The sequence below is a fragment of the Anolis carolinensis genome, unplaced genomic scaffold (assembly GCF_035594765.1).
Source record: "Anolis carolinensis isolate JA03-04 unplaced genomic scaffold, rAnoCar3.1.pri scaffold_10, whole genome shotgun sequence".
Classification (NCBI taxonomy): domain Eukaryota; kingdom Metazoa; phylum Chordata; class Lepidosauria; order Squamata; family Dactyloidae; genus Anolis; species Anolis carolinensis.
Genome location: NW_026943821.1, coordinates 5,235,173 through 5,241,172, shown reverse-complemented (window position 1 = coordinate 5,241,172; position 6,000 = coordinate 5,235,173). Strand labels below are relative to the sequence as shown.

General features: G+C 46.7%; 1 protein-coding gene across 2 annotated transcripts in view; it reads left to right on the top strand.

The window, feature by feature from the left end:
* The first annotated feature begins 553 nt into the window (after positions 1–553).
* The window catches only part of npas1 (neuronal PAS domain protein 1), a 111,973-nt gene continuing 106,526 nt past the window's right edge, over positions 554–6,000 (top strand). For both annotated transcript variants that reach the window (XR_010000785.1, XM_062962656.1), the window contains exon 1: positions 554–738. The gene's annotated coding sequence lies outside the window, so the exon portion shown is untranslated. The remainder of the gene's footprint in view (positions 739–6,000) is intronic.

Sequence of the window (6,000 nt, the reverse complement as noted above, 5' to 3'; positions counted from 1 at the left end):
AACTACTTTTTCTGCCAAATTTGTTGTCTAACATGATGTTTTGGTGCTTCATTTGTAAAATCATAACCTAAATTGATATTTAATAGGCTTTTCCTTAATGCCTCCTTATTATCCAACATATTCACTTATCCAACATTCTGCCAGCCCGTTTATGTTGGATAAGTGAGACTCTACTGTAGTAACAAGAAATTCTTGACAGGAGTCAGAGTTTGTCTAGTTTGGTTATGTTGGTTTGTGATGACAACTACTGTACAGTATATAATAAATGTTCATTTTTTTTGTTCAACAATAAATGTGAATTCTTCTTCATGGAAAAATAAGACATCCCCTGAAAATAAGACCTAGCCCATCTTTGGGAGCAAAAAATAATATAAGACACTGTCTTATTTTTGGGGAAACGCGGTAAGTCCCGTAAGGCATGGACTTCAGGTGGCAGAGTGGGACTTGAGTTGGAAAAGAAGAGTCCAAGAAGGGTTGGGAGGAAGAGGAGAGGCGAAGGGGGGCAGCGAGCATGTGCAGAGCGCCTCCCGCCCAGCTTCTGCGAGGGGAGGGGCAGAGGGAGAGGAGAGGAGAGGGAAGGAGAGGCGGCGGCGAGCTCAGCGTGCGCCTCGCCTCCGACTGAGAGCGGGCTCGGACGGAGCCCAGGGAAGAACCCGGAGCAGGAGAAGGAGCAGGAGGGAGCCCAGGAGAGGCAATGGCGGAGCCTCTCCCCACCAGCGCAGCCCCGTCGCCCTGCGGGTGAGTCCACGCACGAAGCGACTCGGGGGGCTTTGGGGGCGCCTCCAGGGAGAGAAGAGCCGCCACGTGCGCCTTGGCACCCTTCCGAGTTGGGGGGCTCCTTGGGGAAAGTTGGGGCTGGGGAGATTTGAGAAAGGGCTCTGGGGAGAAGTGGCTTGGAGGCTGCCTGGGAAGGCTTGCATTGGGAGCTGGCTTCTTGGTGGGGAGTGGGTTTCTCCTCCAGAAAGAGGACTTCGGGGTCTTCTAAGGACTGAGAGGGAAACAGGGCTGCAGAAGAGGGGAGTTTGGGGCTCCTTTGAAGAACTGGGAAAAGTTGGGGCGCCTCTCAAGATAAGGCTGCAGATCACTCCTTCCCTTGGGATTCAGGTCCCTTCTACACTGCTATATACAATCCACATTATCTGCTTTGAACTGGGTTTAAATTGAGGGGTGCTATAAAGAAGGCATTGAGACGAGGCTGCAAATCACTCCTTCCCTTCAGAGGAAGCCTTGGAAATGAGGTCCCTTCTACACTACTATATTTAATCCACATTATCTGCTTTGAACTGGGTTCAAATTGAGGGATGCTATAAAGAAGGCAATTGGGATGAGGCTGCAGATCACTCCGGCCCCTTCTACATTGCCATATAATCCAGAATATCCAATTAATCATCCACATTATCCACTTTGAACTGGATTATCCGGGATGCTTTGTATCTATACATGGTTTTACTGTATGTATGGGTAAGTGTGTACATTTTGTATGTTTCACATGCTTTGATATGGTCAAAATTGACTAATCAATAAACAGCTGTTGTTGTTGTTAACTGGATTATCTGAGGCCCCTTCCACACAGCTGTCTAAAATCCACATTGAACTGGATTATATGGCAGTGTGGACTCAGATAACCCAGTTCAAAGCAGATATTGTGGGGTTTTCTGTCTTGATATTCTGGTTTATATGGCTGTCTAGAAGGGCCCTGAGTCCACACTGCCATATAATCCAGTTCAAATGAGATATTGTGGGATTTCGAGCCTTGATATTCTGGGTTATATGGCTCTCGGGAAGGGCCTGAGTCCACACTGCCATATAATCCAGTTCAAAGCAGATCATATATATTTTATATGGCAGTGTAGAAGGGGCCTCTCATGAGATTGAAGCCCTTTCTTCACTACTTTATAGAATCCAGATGATCCTCTTTGAACTGGATTATTTGGCAGTGTAGATCCAGCCAAGGTGATTAATTGCAACATTCACACTTCCCTCAAGCAAACAAGAGTTCTTTCTCCCACCCCGGACATTATTCCACAGATATATAAACCTCACTCGCCTAGTTTCCAACATACCTCACAACCTCTGAGGATGCTTGCCATAAATGTGGGCAAAACGTCAGGAGAGAATGCTTCTGGAACATGGCCATACAGCCCGCAAAACTCACGGCAACCCAGTGAGATATTTCCTCCATGAACCCTGGCTAAGGTACCTCAGGCTGGATCTACACTGCCATATAATCCAGATTATCAAAGCAGACCATCCACATGATTTTCTTTGAACTGGATTATATGAGTCTACACTGCCATATAATCCAGTTTAAAGCAGATAATCTGGATTGTATATAGAAGGGGCCTCAGTAAGGACATTTGCCTCCCCTCGAAAGGGAGAGAAAATATATTGGTTTGCTGTGAGTTTTCAGGGCTGTCTGGCTATATTTCAGAAGCATTCTCTCCTGAAGTTTCACCCACATCTATGGCAGGCATCCTCAGAGGTTGTGAAATTAGGCAAGTGGGGTTTAAATACCTGTGGATGGTCCAGGGTGGGAGAAGGAACTCTTGTCTGCTTTGAGGCAAGTGTGAATGTTGCAGGGTTGTTGTATGTTTTCCGGGCTGTATTGCCATGTTCTAGAAGTATTCTCTCCTGACGTTTTGCCCACATCTATGGCAAGCATCCTCAGAGGTTGTGAATGTTGCAGTTGACCACCTTCATTAGCATTGAATAGCCTTGCAGCGTTTAAGCCTTGCTGCTTCATGCCTGTGGGAATCATTTGTTGGGAGGTGTTAACGGGCCCTGATTATTTCCTGTCTGGAATTCCCCTTTTTTCTGAGCGTTGTCCTTTGTTTACTGTCCTGATTTTCAGGTTTTTTTTAATACTGGTAGCCAGATTTTGTTCATTTCCATGGTTTCCTCCTTTCTGTTGAAATTGTCCACATGCCTCTTGTGGATGTTTTGGGTTCTTCCTAGCAAAAAGGATTCCCCCAGGCGGGAAGCAGCCAGGCTTTGAAGCTGCAAGGCTATTCAATGCTAATCCTTCTGGCCAATTGCAACATTCACACTTGCCTCCAAGTTTTTTCTCCCATCCTGGATATTCCACAGATATATAAACCTCTCTTGCTGAGTTTCCAGCAGACCTCACAACCTCTGAGGATGCCTGCCATAGATGTGGGCGAAACGTCAGGAGAGAATGCTTCTGGAACATGGCAAGACAGCCCAGAATATTCACAGCAGCCCAGTTACTTCTCTGCTGTCCCACACTTAGAAAAGAGGAGAATTCCAGACAGGAAACAATCAGGGCCAGCTAACACCTCTCAACAAAGAATTCCCCCAGGCAGGAAGTAGCCAGGCGTCGAAGCAGCAAAGCTACTCAATGATAATCAAGCTGGCCAATGGCAACATTTACACTTGTCTCAGATATATAAACCCCACTTGCCTACTTTCCAACAGGCCTCACAATCTCTGATGATGCCTGCCATAGATGTGGGCAAAATGTCAGGAGAGAATGCTTCTGGAACATGGCCAGACGGCCCAGAATATTCATAGCAACCCAATTACTTCTCTGCCATCCCACTTTTTAGAAAACAGGGGAATTCCAGACAGGAAACAATCGGGGCCAGCTAACACCTCTCAAGAAAGAATTCCCCCAGGCAGGAAGTAGCAAAGCTACTTAATGCTAATCAAGCCGGCCAATGGCAACATTTACACTTGCCTCAGATATATAAACCCCACTTGCCTAGTTTCCACAACCTCTGAGGGTGCCTGCCATAGATGTGGGCGAAACGTCAGGAGAGAATGCTTCTGGAACATGGCCAGACAGCCCAGAATATTCACAGCAACCCAATTACTTCTCTGCTGTCCCACATTTAGAAAACAGGAGAATTCCAGACAGGAAACAATCGGGGCCAGCTAACACCTCTCAACAAAGAATTCCCCCAGGCAGGAAGTAGCAAAGCTACTTAATGGTAATCAATGGCAACATTTACACTTGCCTCAGATATATAAACCCCACTTGCCTAGTTTCCACAACCTCTGAGGGTGCCTGCCATAGATGTGGGCGAAACGTCAGGAGAGAATGCTTCTGGAACATGGCCAGACAGCCCGGAAAACTCACAGCAGCCCATGAAAGCCTTTCGACAACATATCTATCTCGCCGCACCTTTATCGTCGCAAGAGCCTTCCTGAATTTCAATCCGCTTCTTCCCGGGCTCCGGCGTCTTATTCTAATTCTGGTCCACCTTTGGCATCCTCAGCCAGGACTCCAAGGCGCGAGACATGCGTGCATGTCTGCATACGGCACAGCAAAGTGGTTTCGCTTTAGTATTTGGAGCGGGGGGTATTTTCAGCAGCACCCTTTGGTTGGGCTAGATCAGGCAAACTTGGGCTCTCCAGGTGTTTTGGACTGCAACTCCCACCATTCCTAACAGCCTCAGGCCCTTTCCTTTCCCCCCGCAGCCGCTTAAGCGGCTGCGGGGGGAAAGGAAGGGGCCTGAGGCTGTTAGGAATGGTGGGAGTTGCAGTCCAAAACACCTGGAGGGAGGGCCCAAGTTTGCCCATGCATGGTGTAGACCAGGAGTCCCCAAACTAAGGCCCTCCAAGGTCATTGACCTGGCCTCTGTCCTAAACTTTAGACTTAGGGTTGACCTCAGTCTACCTGGTCTTTGGAGGTCTCTTTGCTTACTTATGGTCTTATGAGATCATCTAGATGGTCTTTGGAGGTCTCTTTGCTTACCTATGGTCTTATGAGATCATCTAGATGGTCTTTGGAGGTCTCTTTGCTTACCGATGGTCTTATGAGACCATCTAGATGGTCTTTGGAGGCCTCTTTCCTTAACTGATGGTCTTATGAAACTATCTAGATGGCCTTTGAGGATCCCTTTCCTTACCTATGGTCATATGAAACCATCTAGATGGCCTTTGAGGGTCCTTTTCCTTAACGATGGTCTTGTGAGCGTCTAGTTGGTCTTTGGAGGTCTCTTTGCTTACCTATGGTCTTGTGAGATCGTCTAGATGGCCTTTGAGGGTCCCTTTCCTTACCAATGGTCTTATGAAACCATCTAGATGGTCTTTGGAGGTCTCTTTCCTTACCGATGGTCTTATGAGACCATCTAGATGGTCTTTGGAGGCCTCTTTGCTTACCTATGGTCTTATGAAACCATCTCAATGGTCTTTGAGGTCCCTTTCCTTATCTGTGGTCTTCTGATGACCTGATGAGATCATCTAGATGGCCTTTGAGGGTCGCTTTCCTTACTGATGGTCTTATGAGACCATCTAGATGGTCTTTGGAGGTCTCTTTGCTTACCTATGGTCTTATGAGATCATCTAGATGGTCTTTTGAGGTCTCTTTGCTTACCGATGGTCTTATGAGACCATCTAGATGGTCTTTGGAGGCCTCTTTGCTTACCTATGGTCTTATGAAACCATCTCAATGGTCTTTGAGGTCCCTTTCCTTATCTGTGGTCTTCTGATGACCTGATGAGATCATCTAGATGGCCTTTGAGGGTCTCTTTCCTTACCGATGGCCTTATGAAACCATCTAGATGGTCTTTGAAGTCCCCTTTCCTTACCGAAGGTTTTTATGAAACCATCTAGATGATCTTTCAGGGTCCCTTTCCTTATCTATGGTCTTCTGATGGCCTAATGAGATCATTTAGATGGCCTTTGAGGGTCTCTTTCCTTATTGATGGTCTTATGAGACCATCTAATGGTCTTTGGAGGTCTCTTTGCTTACCTATGGTCTTATGAGATCATCTAGATGGCCTTTGAGGGTCTCTTTGCTTACCGATGGTCTTGTGAAACCATCTAGATGATCTTTCAGGGTCCCTTTCCTTATCTGTGGTCTTCTGATGGCCTTATGAGATCATCTAGATGGTCTTTGAAGGCCTCTTTCCTTACCGATGGTCTTATGAAACCATCTAGATGGTCTTTGAGGGTCCCTTTCCTTATCTATGATCTTCTGATGGCCTGATAAGATCACCTAGATGGTCTTTGGAGGCCTCTTTGCTTACCTATGGT